Source organism: Varanus komodoensis, unplaced genomic scaffold (assembly GCF_004798865.1).
Source record: "Varanus komodoensis strain SLA01 unplaced genomic scaffold, ASM479886v1 scaffold19, whole genome shotgun sequence".
In the NCBI taxonomy this organism is placed as follows: Eukaryota; Metazoa; Chordata; class Lepidosauria; order Squamata; family Varanidae; genus Varanus; species Varanus komodoensis.
In genome coordinates this window covers 19,256,234-19,272,806 of record NW_025335550.1, presented here as the reverse complement: position 1 = coordinate 19,272,806, position 16,573 = coordinate 19,256,234, and positions in this window count along the sequence as shown.

Sequence of the window (16,573 nt, the reverse complement as noted above, 5' to 3'; positions counted from 1 at the left end):
TCTTCCAACATGGAAGGCAATGAAAGGAGACCAAAATATATGCTACTTCCCTCTCTCCTTAACTTGTGATATTTCATATTCTCATGTATTTGCTTGAATGAAGAAGCCATGTTTATTTTTAAATGTCAGAATTACACTGAGATGCTGTTGGGGTCAGTTTGGCTCCAGTTAAAGTGATGGGAAAAAAGATAAAACTGTGTATCCCATACGATCCTAGCTGCAGTGAAAACAATCCCGTCTGGGGTGTTTTATTGAAGAAAACATCTCACTGTGTTCAATGGAAATTATACACAAATAAGGGCAAAGAAATAACATCTGTTACGCAATAGTTGCTTCATGTTGACATAACAGCCACACGAGTGGTGGAATACATTGCTGAGATTGTACTGCAAAAGCCCATGGGACATGTTTGCCAGGCAAAACAAGTTACTACAAGCAGCAAAGTACCTGATTGTCTGTCAGGAGTAACATGGGTTAGCAACTGAACAACTAGTCTAATGTGGCTTATATCCAGTGCAGCATATTATGATCTGCGAACTGTCCCCATTGGCTATAGCCTTTATCATTACAAACAAAGTCTCTCTGTGGTATAGATGTACTATAAGCAATCCTTAATAAAATTCCATTTTTTCACATTAGAGTCATTACCTAAAATACCTCTTCAGCGCTGAGATCTCAGATACTGGTATCAGAGCATCTGTACTCCCTGCCTACATGTAGGAAGATTAACTGGTGGTTGTGATTTCTTGAAACAACAATAGAGGAACCTACAATATCTAAAATACCTCATTGAGTTTTAGATGGAGGTTTTCCTTATGGCTTCTTAAAAATGATGTGAACTTTAGAAAAAAGAAGTGGGCTTGATTCACCTGAAATGGTTGAATCAATGATAATAGGACTGTAACACTAAGAATGATACAAACTATGATATAACTAAATAAAAGATGATTTTGATGATCTCCAAGGGGTATATCATACCCCAAATTTTCTCCAGTTAGCATGGCAGTAAGGGGACATTTGCCTGGGCTTGCCTGCAAAGAAGAATGGAGTGAACCAATTAGGCACTGCTGAGAATTCTGACTTGTTAACTTTGTCTTCAGTTCAGTAATTCTTGTTCTTGCCTGCTTAGAGAGCTAGAGATTTCTGCAAGACTGGAGGTAGTCAGGTGAAGGACTAAATATGGAAAAGGCTGATGATAAGGAGCCCCCAAATTGTGATTCAAGAGGTGTACAAAGCCATGCATCTTTGGAATAGCTCTACTGCTTTAGTTGCCTGTATGTTACACATAAAATATAACTCCTTTAAAATTACACCTTTCCCCCACCCCCTTTGTTAGCTGCCTTTTAGCTGTGCAGAGAATTATATCCTTAGGGTGCTGCATTCTTCAGGCAGTCTTATTTGTTTAAAGTGTTTTTCACCCTACCTTTCCATAGTGCATGTGCAAGACAGCTTCTACCACAAAATTTAATCATGGAACGTTTGTAAAAAATACTTCGAGAAATAAATTTAATGTGACAACAAACTGTTAAAGCAACAGCAGCTTATTAGTCTGAAAAACAGGAAGTTTTTTACCCAACATTCCTATTTTATCTATCTTCTGAAGGGTATTTGAAGATCTTTGGGTTACCGCCTTATACTAGATGGCAGGCAGGGTCAAATCAAAAAGTATTCAAGTGGGAGGAACTAACCTTCTCAGAACAGGCAGGAAATCCCAGGAACTCCACCAATTCCATCTTCAAAAGGAGCCATGAAAGCTAGAACTAAGTATTCCATAGAAGGCATCAACCTAATCAAACTAATACAATAAAATATTTAAAAATGGGGGGGGGGGTAAATGAGGTTGCAGGAAAAACTACCCAACAGGTCCTCCATTTATAGTTCAAGCAGAAGCTGGTAAGGAATAAAATGGGTAGACTAGTCACAAGGTAGATAAAACAGGAATTCATAGAAACTTTCTTTTCTCCTGTATCTTCTGGAAAGTATTCCAAGACCTTTGGATAAGCCAAAGCAGTGTAATCCCCCAGGAAGGATCAACATGTACCATCACTAGGCATGAACCTTGTGCACTATGCATCTAGCAAAGGCAGTGTGGCCCTTAATCCTGAACTGACGTGTTCACAAGCTGCAGAAACCACTGCTTTCTTGGCAAATGAAGAGCAGCCAGAATCACCCCTGCTGCCATTAGAAAGACCCTGTTGAAAAACCCAAGGAATTCAGGGGAAAAGCATTCAGAAGACTCTCTAGGCCAAAATCACCCAGTGAGCTTCATCACTGAGTGGGGACCAGAACCTGGATCTCCCCGATCACCAGGTCAGCACTCTAACTGCTAGCTCACACACTGGCAATGTTGTCTCGTCTAGCCAGATGTACTGGCCAGTGAAAGGAAGTGCTCTCTTGCCTGGTTGATGATTTAAACTGCTGTCCTAAGATTCCTGATGTTGTACACCCTTCTTTGTTTCTATGTGTCTTGGCTGACACACTGTTGGTTTGTACAAGCACACCATTGCCCCGATCTGACTGTGGAAGTGGTGAACTGCAACTGACAGTGTGGTGTAGTGCAGTGGAATCAGTGAGCTTTTAAAAAATTGATTATGGAGTCATGGACTTGCAAGCAGTCCACAGAGTGTGTGTTGTCTGTTGTCTCAGTAAGAGTATAGATGGATGCCCACCAACTTGAGATGAACCACCATTGTCATCAGTAGGGTGTGAAGACATTGTGGGTGATATTAAACTGAAGGGCACTGCTTTGTACTGGATTGCTCCTATATGCAAAGCATGTAAAAGTCCAGTGACAGGCACATCCAGGCATGCTTCCAACAAGTCCAGAGATGTGAAGAAGTACTGCTGAAGAATGGTTGCCAAGATGGACTTGAAGCATCTGTAGCACAGGAACTTGTTCATCTAAGACATGGGTCCTCAAACTACGGCCCATGGGCTGAATCCAGCCCACCATGCTGATATATACAACCCACTTCAGAGCTTTTGGACTAGCCTGGAGAGAATGATCTCCGAGTGAGTCCAACAGCTCTGAGCCAGTGCAGGCGTACTCAGTGGGGATATGGCCGTGATTGCGGTTGCACTCGTGCAGGGAAGACGGGTGTGATTGCGGTCGTGCTCGGGGGGGGGGGATAGCCGTGGTCGTGCTCGGGGGGGGGGGGACGGCTGTGATCACGCTGGCCTTCCTTGCATGAGTGCAATCCCCCCGCAGCACAATCGTGCCCGTCTCCCCCGCCCCCAGCACGATCACAGACATTGTAGCTATGTCCCTTGAATATGGACATGCACTTCCCCACCTCATCTTGAGCTTCTGCTGCAGCCCAAGCGAATGGAGCAAACATTTTTTAATTTAATTTTTTAAAATTTAATTTTAATTGATTTTTAATGTGCAGTGTGCATAGGAATTTGTTTGTATTTTTTTCAAACTCCTATAGTCCAGCCCCTCAACAGTCTGAGGGGCAGTGAACTGGCCCCCTGTTTAAAAAGGTTGAGGACCTGTGATCTAAGACATCTCTTAACTGTATATTCCATTTGGGAACCAAGAAAAGAAGAAAGCCTTTTGGTCCCATGGAACCACTTCTACTGCTTCCACCTCCAAGAGATGTGAAATGTCCCCCAGCATTGTCTGCTGTTTGGAGGAATTTCTGGACCTCCAGGAGGACCAGCATTTGTCCTTTAGTTGGTGAGTGAACTCTGTGGCATAGCTGGTTGATGCCCAAATCTCAGCATAATTATGATGACAGCCCCTTAGCAGGTATGATAGTGAAAGACTAAAGCCACCACCAGAGCATCCAACATTGGAACTTTGAGAGTCCATAACTGTCTCTGATTAAGAATAAAGCTGTTAGCCACCTGCAGTTAAGTTTTGTTTGTGACTAGATTGCCCCATTCATCCTTCCACTTTTGTCCATAAAGTCTGAAAGGACCTTGGGGAACCACCACCTTGGCCTCTTTGCAGGAGGAACATCATGGGGGACAGTCTTGTCACCCATGTTTGCCAACTTCAACCACAATTGGCCTTGGTAAATAAAACAGAAAAACATCATTCAAATCTAAATTATCTTCAGAAGGTTTTGCCCCCCTTCAGAATTTACTGAAACCTCTACATTTTGGAGAGAGCGAGAGTAAGGTTGGATATCTGAGAAATCTTGTTCATGCTCTCTTTGTTGACCTGGAAAGCAGAAACAGGGTGGGGGGAGGGCAGCGTTTACAGGCATTTGCTCCTTTTCCCTGGCTTTCCTCGAGTTGCAAAAGCTAAAAAAAAATTGGAAAAATTCAAAAATTTCCCTTATTTTAAGCCATTTTTTCTGAAAAAATATGAAAATGGAAAAATGGATTGTTTTTTATTTCAGATTTATGAATAAAATGTTTCAGGCAAGGTGTTCAAGTATTTACTCACCCCAGTTTTTTAAAACTACAAAATAGAAGTTTATGTGGGACTCCGTGCAGTCTTGAATCATTACGATTCTTATGCACTGAGATCAAGCAAGTCCTAAGTTGTAAATTGTGACTATAACCCTTAAGTTTAAGAACAAGATGCGTTTCTGCCTCTGGAGAGCACTGCTGTTGCCACAAGAAAAAGAAGGTTTTAGTTTCTTTATTACTTGTAAGCTTCCTCTTGTTGGTGTTGTTCATGGATCTCATTCTCTCATCTTGACTGGGCCTCAAAGGACTGGGAGAAAGTATGGAGCAACAAAAACAGAACTGAAATTACACGTATTTGATAGGTAAAAGTTTACCTTTGTTTGAATTCATAAAATGGAACCTTTTTTTAACTGTATCTTCATATCCCTTGTATAAATTAAAAATTAACTTTTGCTAAGCTTATGCTTAGTTGCTACAACCCCCTTCCGCTGCCACCAAAGCTTAGTGTTTACTGGCAGGCAAGCTACTAAATTTACTGGAGACCAAGGCTAAGATTACCCAAACTATTGTATTCTAAATCACTTTGTATCGGTCTAAAAGCTGGAAAGTGAAGAAAGCTGACAGGAAAAAAAGTTCAAAACATGATGCTGGCAAAGAACTTTGCTAAAACCCTGTACCGACAGAAAGACAAGCGAGTCAGTCCTAGACCAAATCAAGTCAGAACTTTTCCTGGCAGTAAAAATGATGGAACTGAGGCTGTCATACTTTGGGCACATCATGAGGTGAGACTCACTGGAGAAGACAATCATGCCTAGGAGAAGGCCGAATATGAAATAGACTGCCTCCATAAAGGAAGCCACAGCCTTGAGTTTACAAGAGCTGAGCAGGGCTGTGAAGGACAGGCCATTTTGGAGGGCATCTAGCCATGGGGTCACCATAAATCAGAGACAATTTGATGGAACAGAACACCACCACCAAATGATCTCTTCTTTAACTCCCCTTAGCAAAATGGTGAAGCCAACAGTTAATGTATAGAGGCATTTCCAAACTGCAAGTTCTTCTGAGGAAATATAAAGATGTGCAAATACTATTGAATGGAATTTGCATTTCCAAAGGATTTTGTATAATATAAGAGGTGTCCTGGAGACATTAAATGTCCTTTACTGGTCTAAATGAAGGAGACCACACTGATGAAGGTGCAAGTAACTTTTCCCATCATTCTCATTCCAGAAAGAGAATACTCCTTCTATAACACCCACTTCACTGCAAAGAGGTCCCCATCAGTAAGAGCACCTCAAAGTGACCAAACATGACAAGCGATTCAATTAGCTTCATTTGCCGACAAGATGAAAGATGATACATGAAGATTAGGAAAAGAAACGTAGAAACATAGGAGTCAGAAGTGCACTCCTAGGTCATCTAATCTGACCCCCAGCTCCAGCTGGCTCCACTCATGACATACCTACCATGCATATGTCCAATTGACCAAGATCAAAACAATTGACCAAGGTCTTGCAAGAACAATCTATTCTTCTGGAACTCCATTGTCAATCACTGAACATGCATACTGGCAGGAGATTTTTCAATTGCTAAGACCTATCATGCTATTTATTTAGCAGACTTACTCTGAACAAGCCTATTTCAAAACCAGAATAGGAACACGTAATGAAATCTGCAAGGGAAACTCAGCAAAGTATTGTGTATTGCATTATTTACTGAGGGTGGATAAATATGAAGGGAGAGGGAATCACACATTATGTGATAATACTTCAACCAGGCTTTTTTCAGAGAGAAGAAATAGACACATTTCAGAATAGATCGGTTGTAAAAATGCATAACATCCTACAGAAAATTGGGATTGGTAAAAAATTTGCTTTGCTGATTGATGTTACAAGTAATCTGAAAGTGGCATGGGAGAGCATAATGGATAAGAATACACATGCAGCTGCAATAAATGTGTCTGCCAGGGGCTAACTTGCTTCTTGACCTGCATAATAACCTGGATACCCTCCAGGATGAAAAAAAAAGTTATAAAACTTGCAAAATCTACTTAGATTGTAGTTGCAGTCTTCAAGAACAAGGAAGGAAAAATGCAAAGAGTAAAGCTGTGACACTGAAGCTCTGTAGTAAAACTCAGTGGGATGGAGTGTGATCGCCTCTGAACATTTTTTATATATATTCATTCTTCAAGAAACAGTAATAATGGAGGATCTGAAAGTGCCTAGAAATGTAAGGAACACTTATTGAATGTCTTCTGGGTTCAGCTGTAGAACTCCCTGAAGATTTTAAAGTCTTCAAATTCTTCAAAAATCACTGTATCTGAATCAGTGCAGTTTTGTTGGATATTCCCCACCAAATGTTTCAGTTCAAAATAATTGTTTTTAAAATCTTAATACAGAAAAGTAAAGATTGCATTAGGAAATAGGAAAAATTTTGTTACCATCCTAATCTTTTAGATGCAAGATTCAAAGGCAGAAATGCAAGTGACGATACTGCTGCTATCACATTTTACCGGATTACAAAGAAGCAGCAGGATTTGATGTAGGAAAGGTTTTTTTCAAATGTTGGAGAATGCAGAATACCCTCAGAGATTTGGTGGAGGAATGCAGTCTGGGACTCTGTTAAACATATCCCTCCTGCAACATGGTGGCAAGGCATTTGAACAATGCAACCTCTGATCCCACTTGCATTATATTCCTGCTTCATATTCTTCTGTCTTCTGCAGCATGTAAAAGACACTAGTCATTGCCTGGAAACACACCAGATCAAGCAATAAACTGATATACAAAAGGGTAGAGAAGCTTGTTTTCATCTGGGCAAACCTTCAGTTTTTTAGAAATTCATGATCGTTATGATGAAGATAAAGATGAACCCCTAGAAGTAGACATTGAAAATGATACAAATTGAGTCTTGGCTCAACTCCCCCCTCCAACTTCTTATAATGGCTATGAGTGCTTTATGTCTACTTGACCCTTCGAAGGAGAGGGCTACAAAAGACATAGTTTCATTAATATTAGTAGTTTCCTCTGTTTTATTTGTTACTTATTTTTTGCAAATTCTGCATAAACTGGCCAAAGCAAGAAGTTGCTTAGGGTTCAAACTTTACAAACAAACAAATAAAAGGAAATTCAGTTTGTAATCATTATCTGAACAAACTGTACTTTTAATACACCAAACATAATGTATACATTTTATGCTCCTGAAGAAATCAATACTTCTTTTCAATCAGTAAAGGGTGCTAATATAGTCTGCCTTCTGTTTTTTTCAAAATTTCAAATTTTCCAACTCCACAATACTTTTCCCCAATGACTTTAAAATATCTAGAAATTTTGCATCTCTAGCTTTTCATTATCTGAGAGGGTATCACAAGGCAGACTCTCTGGAGGATGAGGATGAAGGACAGGAAGATCTGTGCCTGTTTTCACTTCCTACACATAGATCTGCTTCTTGAAGCATGAGTGTGCTTCTTTCTCATCTGTCACATGGGGTTTTTGAATACCTCAAGAAGATTAGGAAAGGCTGGTTTTCTCCCCTTCTCCTGCTTGTGAGATAGTGGATCTAACCTTGAAATCAACTGCTGAACCCATGTCAGAAAGTTGGGATGGGCCAGATCCTGCTAGATTAGCTGTTCAGGCTGGGCAGGTGGAGATCACAGAATGACTCCTGCCATTTCATTTGCCAAGATCAAGGGCTGTTGCAGAGAGCACTGGAAAGAGCTGTCTCCCAGCAATGGTGCTGCCTGTCCACTCTCCCCCACTGAGATTTCCAGCCTAGGCTTTGGGCCCCTCAGCTTTCCTGAGCCCTGGTTAGGGGGAAGTTAGAACACATTTTGGGAGAGGTTTGTAGCCAAACAAGACTTACTTCCAACTGAGAATGGTTGGAAACCACGTGATGCACATCAGCAAAGGTTGTAAACAAAAAACCAAAATGTGATGCCCCCCACCCTCTTTCCTGGTTAGGAAAAGTGTAGGTGAGCATTGGTTCAGTGCCCTCCATGCCTCACAATGGAGGCCTGACTGAATCCTGGTTAAAGCAAGGCACTAGGTGATGAAGGCCCAGGTGCCTTGCATGCTTACAGAGAAAAGACCTGCAAGCCATACTTCCTCCTGTCAGGGACAGGGTTAGGCGTTGGGCCTGCTGGATCTGAGGGAAACATAGGCAGCAGTACAGGCCTCCCGGTTAGAGACATCTTTGGCTTTGGTCAGCGCCTGAGTCCTGAGTCCTTTCCCTTTGTACAAATGGAGTCTGCCTACTCAGTTCTGAGATAAAGCTCTGATAGCCAGCATAGGTGCCCATTCCCCACTAGATATCAGTGCGGCTGAAGCTAGCTCTAGCGAGCACCATCCCCTTCTCTGCCTGTTAAGCTGGGAGGATAAGGCAAAGGAGGAAAAATAATGGAAAAACCCCAGTGGAAGAATATTGGGGAAAATTCTGCCAAAAACACTATAAACCTCAGCTGAACTGCTAGAGTTGTGCAGAAACTGCGTTGTCACCACACATGGCCAATCTGAGAAGGTCTAAGGTCTGTGAGTGCCCTCAAAAAATGCAGAAGGCATGTTTCCTAAACTTGTTTTTTGGTTAATTGAAATGCAAAGATGAAGGTAGTGGCAACTGGGAAGCACCTAGTCATGTTTGCCTTCAAGTGCACATGTTTTTCTACTTTTGGAGTATGCATGCATGCGCTTTCTTTCTGTGTGCCTGCAACTCTTCCTCCAGGAAATGATGCTCTAGTGGAGAAGAAGGAGAAACTGCAGATGACTCCAAGGCCATTTACATTCATCCATCAAATTTCTGTACTGCCCAATAGCTATGTTGGGTGATTTGCAACATGATAAAACATAATATAAACCCTTTAACTTCAAACCAGAACCCAGTATAACAACTAACATGAAAAAGCCCCATGATAGACCAGCAAATGCCTGGTGCAATTTACAGGTGCAATATATTAGAAAGCGTCATTTAAATCATAGCAGGTAAACAGGGAAATAAGTATACAAGGGGAAGGCACAATACCCAACAAATCAGTGGAAATATAATATAATGATGAAATAAAAATGCAATGTGGAACATCTTGGGATAAAATATAAGGTAAAGTGGATGCTATACACAAGACAAACATTTACAACATGCAAAATTAGCTACAATTAATCCTTTATAAAAACCTCATGTTTCTTCCTAATCTCCTACCAGGCTGGTAGCTGAAACTTACCATGTTCCCAGCTGTATAATAGGTTGATCTAAAGATGGAAGAAGAAAGACAGACAGACAGACACCTATCCCAAGCAGATAAGATAGGCCAATGTGGCCTTAGACAGAAGTCCAAGCCGAGGCATTGGATCCATTTAGAAAATTAATCAATGTAGGAATTGAAAAACCTGTTTTAAAATAGGAAAGGAAATAAAAAGGAAAAAACAAGATGATGGGGAGGGCTAAGTGGGTTAGGAAATCAGGGGAAAAAAAGATAGTCCTGTGTAAAAATTACTTGGAAAATTTCTGCAAAGGGAGGAGCAAAATCTCTCCAAAGAAGAAACAGATGTACAAAGGAACTCGGACCTGCAGGAAACTCAGCAATGAAAAAACCAAACCTCTCTAACATTATTACAAATGTATTGCAAGCCAGGATAAATGCAGGTAAAAGCAAATCTAAAAATGCTCAGTTCTCTGTATTTCAGTGAAGAGATATATTTCTTAGCACACAGAAAGCACCAGAGAAATAAACAGCAAGACTTGTACTGAAACTTTTCTCTGTCCCCCCAATACTCCAAAGTCTTTTCCTGCTTCCTGATTGACTCTACCATCCCTCCCCTCATAATTAAGCACCTACATAGTTCTGTATTGCTAGATGGTAAATCAAGGAGAAAGTTCTTTATACACCTTTCTAGCCAGACATTTGTCTTGGGATAACTGATCTCATCCTAGGGACTTATCAAGGTGCACTTTTTGCACAGAGCTGTTGGAGGTATCCAAATTTGTGCATTCTTGACCCAGGCCTTGTCACCACAGCAGTGTATTTGCCTAGTCCCTTACCTGTTAATGCCCTTTTGCAAACTTTGGTTGCACTTTATGGGAAATGCATTTTAACAACGACGACGACGATAACAACAACAACAGGGCTATCCACATGATTGCAACAACTCTGATGCTCACAGCATCCAGAAAAAGGCTGCTGTGATGGCCCAAATTGTGCACCCCTTCTGGAAATGTCTGTTCTTTCAGTGGTGCCTCTGTGTGCCATGCTTGGCTGTAGGCTTCGAGACAGCCCTTATGTTCTAGCAGGGCTGTTGTGGAGTTGCTGGAAGTGTTAGCCCATCCATAGGCTTGGGCAGTAATGGGTCTCCACAGCTGCTATCTGTAAAAATAAAAGAGCATCTGGATCTGTCCATCTGTCCGGACCATAGATCCAAGACCATGAAGCTTGGTCACCTTTCTCCATGCCCACTAAGAGGACCACATATATATTTAAATATGTTCATATTGTTGAACAGACAAATCAAATGATATTTCAATTACAATATCTGAAACCACCAATGGCATGCTCAGGATTTTTCAAAATATGTGATACAAAGAAGTGTGCTTTGATACGCAAGTAACTGAGAAGCAGAGTTTGAAATTAAAAGAACAGCTTCAGGAAAATTGAAGATATTAACAAAAGAATAAATTATTTCTTAATTGTTGTACATTATCCCCAGACTTATTCAGGCATTAATTCATTTTCCAACTACTGAGCTATTACATTTTTAAGAACCATCAGCCATATTCTGTTAGCTTCTGCAATGATTCCTGCCTACCTGCCTCTCTGTATAATTTTAGGTCCAAAGCACCTGAAATACTGAGCATCAGTTTAATTGCCGCTTAAGTCGGCCTTTCCTAGTCTTGGATCCCCAGATGTTGTTGGACTACAGCTCTCAGCATCCCTAGTCAGCACAGCCAATGACCAGGGATGATGGGAATTGTAGTCAATGGCTTCTGGAGACGTAAGGTTGGAAAATGCTGCTTTGAACATTCTTTGATTAGAAAAGTAAACTTAGTAGGTGTCAGCAGGATCTGCACACGAAAGATTTCAGGGCTTACTTTGGAATATGTTGATTAAAGATGCCATCAGTGTTTGCCCTGAGATGATGAAGGTTTCTGAAAAGGAATGTATGGGGCTGCTAACCTTTTTGTTGCAGTCAACTTGGAAGCCAGCCAAAATGTGGAATCTCATCTTGCCAGAGTACACAACCAAGATGCATATATTGAAGCACAGGCCTGGAAGCATTCGTCTGGCGTTCTGCTTCCATGGGGGCCAACAAATGCCTATGGGAAGCCCATATGGAGGACATGAGAGCAATAATACCCCCCTGTTCAACTGGTATTCAGAGGAAGTATGCCTCTCATTTCACAGATGAGAACAGGGCTATGTTTGTAAAACACCTAGTCTCATATCAAAGATCAATGCTCCATTTCCTCCCCTCCCCCTGGTACTGGTCACATTGCTCAAGGCTCCGCGCCATCTGCTGCATTCATTTACTCTGCATTGCAGTCTGTGCTGCTGCTGCTGCTGCTGCTCAGTTTCAAGCCAGGCATTTGACATCCTTTGCATTCAAGAGAGGCTAGGAAAACATAATTGTCCTCCAATCTGTTATTACCTGTTCAAAAGGAGTCACAGCAGTATGTGAAATGGCAAGCCATGGACTATACGATCCCATGCATTTGCAGGGATGTGTGATAGAAATGAAGTGAATCCACTGCTTACTCCGAGACTGAAGTTTTAGAAATCCTGGGAAATAATCTGAACCCTGAAGAATTCACCACTTCAGCAACGTCTGCTAACAAAATTTGCACAAAACACCCCCAAAACACAAAAATAGGGCTAGTGATCCCCAAGGCTCAGAAAATAGGGATTGCCCTCCTTTTTACCTGTGGTCACCCTGAATATATTAAGGCATCTGTAGGAAAGGGAATGACTAGATGTGCAGGACAGTTCCAGTCATGCATTACCTTGTGCAGGGCTGTTTGCTTGGGTGGTTGAGGCGGGGGGAGTGGAAAAGGTGGCTCGTCTCCAGTGAACCTTCTGTGGCTGGGATGATATCAGTGGATGAGGCCCAGTTTCAGCTTTCTCTGTGCCTCTCTCGGTATGGAGAAATGGACAAGCAGCATTTTGTCCGCTCTTTCTGGTGTTGAGCAAATCCCCATTGTTTCATGGCACCTCTCATTCTCGTGGGGCAATGCACATGGTTCTAGAGGACCCAACCAGTGCTAGGGAGAGTCCACTGCTGCTGGTATTCTTGCTGTTATGTCTGATTGGAGATACATCACCTCAGTGATTTCTCCAGAGGGGATTCCTCTGGGGAGTAGAGCTTGGAGTTTATATTCCTCCATCTAGAAGAATGCACAGAGCCCATTCAACTTCTGTGGGCTGGATTTTCTGTCCCCCTGTTGTAAGACTGGCATTGTAATGTCAGCAGTGCAGTGCTCTAGCAAAGGAACAGTACAGAATGTAGAGCTGTGCTGATGTGCGTTTTGTGAAATGAATGTATTCAAAGAGACATGTTCTTAAATCACATAGACATAGGCCTGTTGTTAATGAGCTTCTGGGCTAAACTGCTGGTGATCTTTGTTACTTGCCGAGCAAAGAAACACCTTGGGTAGCAGATGTTGAGGGATGATGAGATGACAGATATGTGCCATGTTGCTTGCCTTGCACCCTGGAGCTAGCCTGTTGCCTTCTGGTACAGGGGAAGTTTCTCTCTGCATACAGAAGCTGAACTAAGATTCAGTTCTCAGTCTCATTTACTTTTGTTCCTGAGAGATATTGTTCTTCACCTTGGGCAGCAAGATACCTGTCCAAGGCCAGTCCTGCATTTGGCCTAGTGCCATTTCCTTCCTTCCCAACAAAGAGCCCAGTGGTGTTGGGCATGCTTACTGGGGTTGTGGCATTAGGATGGGGCTTTAATCTTTTGTCCTCACCACTGTCCTGATTGGAACCTTCCTCCAGACTATTGACAATAGGAGGAAAGATACTAGTGACAACTGCTGGCCTGAACAGCAGATGTGCAGCAGGGGAGGGGGGCTCGTTCCACCTGGTACTGTGGGAGGGGCAAATAATCAAAGAGCCCCCACTCAACATTTCCAATATGTCTCAGGCCTGTTCGCACTGTCCATTTGTTAAACAAGAATTCAGCAATGCAAGGCCAAACCCTTACATGAAAAAAATAAGGGAAAAGAGAAGCAGGGATTCCAAGCTCACCAACATTCTCTGAACTTCATTTCAAAACTTTGGTTGGCTTACGCCTGTTTTTCTTTGTGACTTTTTTGGTTCATTTCACAGAAGAAAGTGTGTACTTTCGCCCCACAGAATAAAGCATGAAAATGTGTATTATTTTGGAAAATGTGCATTTCAAAACATGCATTAAAAAGTGTTTGTGTTTTGAATGCCATAGGCTGCAAGTAAATTGTCTGCAAATGTGTGAACATTTTTTGAAAATCGTATGCCTGTTCACATATGATTATTTGAATGGGGGGTTAGACCCATTGGCCTTATTGGCACCTTCCAGCTCTATTATTCTATGATTACATAGAGTTTGGGCAAAGTTGAGCAAAATAACAAAACAAATATACAAACAACAATCCAAGTATCTTCTCAGTATAGCAAAGTGACCAGTTCCTTTTATTTTTACCCCCTTCATCATGCCTGGCAGTAAAACTGATGCTTAAAAAACTAAAAGAAATATAAATCAATAACATTAAGTGTCCCTTAAAAATAAGCCCTTGTGAAATTTATTATAGAGGCATGCTAAAATCTACAGCCATAATTTCTTTGAACTGAATCTATGATATATATCAAACATTCAAGAGTTAAAGTCTGCTGTCTTCCTTAAAAGAACAGAACACAGCAAAACACCCCGCCCCCAACTTTTTCAATTGAGAGTAAATATGACAATAGCCATATATTGCATTTATTACTGTGTAAATGAGACTCTGTCACTCAAATGGCATGGACATTTAATTTCCGTCTCATTGAAAAAAACTGTTCTGCTGACCAGCCATTGCTTCTGGAAAGTTTGAGCACTTAATTCTTCATGCAAATAAGTGATATTATGTAGTATAAATAAGACACCAAACAGCAATGCTTAATTTTGCAATTGCTTCCTGAAGCGGATATTAATTTTGCCATGCAAAAGCCATGTAGCCTTGCTGCTCCTAGCCAGTAGTATATAAGATCCACTTAGTTACAAATGAATACATTTAATTGTTATAGCAACCAGTTAGTATGCATGCTTGTTCAAGAGATATATGAAGATTATAAAACTGGAAACTTGTTTAAAAATTGATTATTAAAGCAGCCCTTTTGTCCTTTGAATCATGATTTAAACTGCTCTGCTTGGCAGCCATGGCTTGCTGCTTGTGGTTCTGGACTTATTCACATGATGAATTTTCCTTGTTCAAAGAGCAACAATTTTGGTGGAGAATTCTATTGTTTAGATTGCTATGCTGTGCCTATTTGCCTTGTTGTGTACTGTGTGACACAGCTGCTCTGCACATTGAGGACAGGTAGCTGGCCAATCAATGGTGGCATACATGTGATTCTCTCTCCTTGAATCTATGTGTTTTCTCAACCAGTGTGCATCTCAGCTTGCTGGACAAGACTCACTGTAGTGCAGTGGCCCAGTTTCATTGCACAAGCTTCATGCATCAGGAGCTAAGACACTCTGTGTGCAGGGCTGAGTGAGGATCATCATGGAGCAAGTCACCAGGAAACACTGTCAGCTGAGTAGCCTGATGTAAAACAGGACACAGGGAAATCCTTCCCTTCACTGATCAACTGTCTTGTGAGCTAATTCATCCTGCCTTATCTATTACATGAATATCCTGCCTTCCATCCAGGAACTCTGCCTGGGGTGAACACCCTGCCCCATTTTATACACATGGTACTCCTGTGGGGTAGGATTGGTTGGGAAAACGACTGCCCCAGAGTCACCCAGTGAGCTTTATGGGTGAGCAGTGCCATGGGTAAATTTAATGATGGCACCTGATTATTCAGGATCGCAAATGTGGTTCCATGTTGCAAGCAGTAACATGCAACAAAACCAAACACTACTGAATTTCATATATCCTCTGATGGAATATAAGCTGGGGCTGACCGACCAAGAAAGGGATTTTGGATTTGTGCTCAATAACACAATGGAAATGGCTATCAGTATTGGCTGTTGTGTACAAGGCAAATTCCTTGTTGGGCATCATTAGGGCAAGGGAATAGAAAATAAAACTGCTAATGTAATAGTGCCTTTATATGAATGGATGGGACAACCATACTTGGATACTCTATAGAGTTCTAGTCAATGCAACCTAAGAAAATGGAAGATCTGGAAAAAAATATAGAAAAGGGCAACCAAAATGATCCATGGGCTGCAGCAACTGTCCTATGAGGAATCATTACAATCATTTTGTAGCTTCTGAACATAGAAAAAAGGCAATTAAGGTGGACTAGGCATATATGATAGTGATACATAAAATTATGCACAGTGTGAAGACAGGGACAACTTGTGTCCCTCATCAATCATACTAGAAGCTGGGGTCATATACTGAAACTAAATGGTGCAAGATTCAGGACAGGCAAAAGTAGTTTCTTTTTACACAACCTTTTTACACTAAACTATGGAATTCACTTCTACAAGATGAAGTTTTTATGTTATTATTAACAGAATACAGGACTAGATAGGCTTTCGATCTGATCCAAGCACAGCTCTAATGCCCTTATTGCTATGTGCCACTCTGACCAGTCCACCAGGCTGGCTTTCCATGGGTTGGGATTGCCTAACTCAAACTTCTAAAAGGTTTTTGGGATTATTGCTCACCACCAACTCAGTTAAGGGAAGATATATACAAATGCTTGATCAAGAAACAAACATCTGGATCCTTTTCAGTCCGGCTTCAGACCTGGGTACAGTACTGAATCTGCCTTGGTCGCCCTGTACGATGACCTGTGCAGGGAGAAGGACAGGGGGAGTGCATCCCTTTTAGTTCTCCTGGACCTCTCAGCAGCTTTCAATACCATTGACCATGGTATCCTTCTAGATAGGCTTGCGGGATTGAGGGTTGGAGGCACTGCTTTGCAGTGGTTCCGCTCCTATCTCAACGGTCGATTCCAGAAGGTAGCACTGGGGGACTATGTCTCTGCGCCATGGCAGCTATGCCATGGAGTACCACAGGGCTCCATCCTATCCCCTCT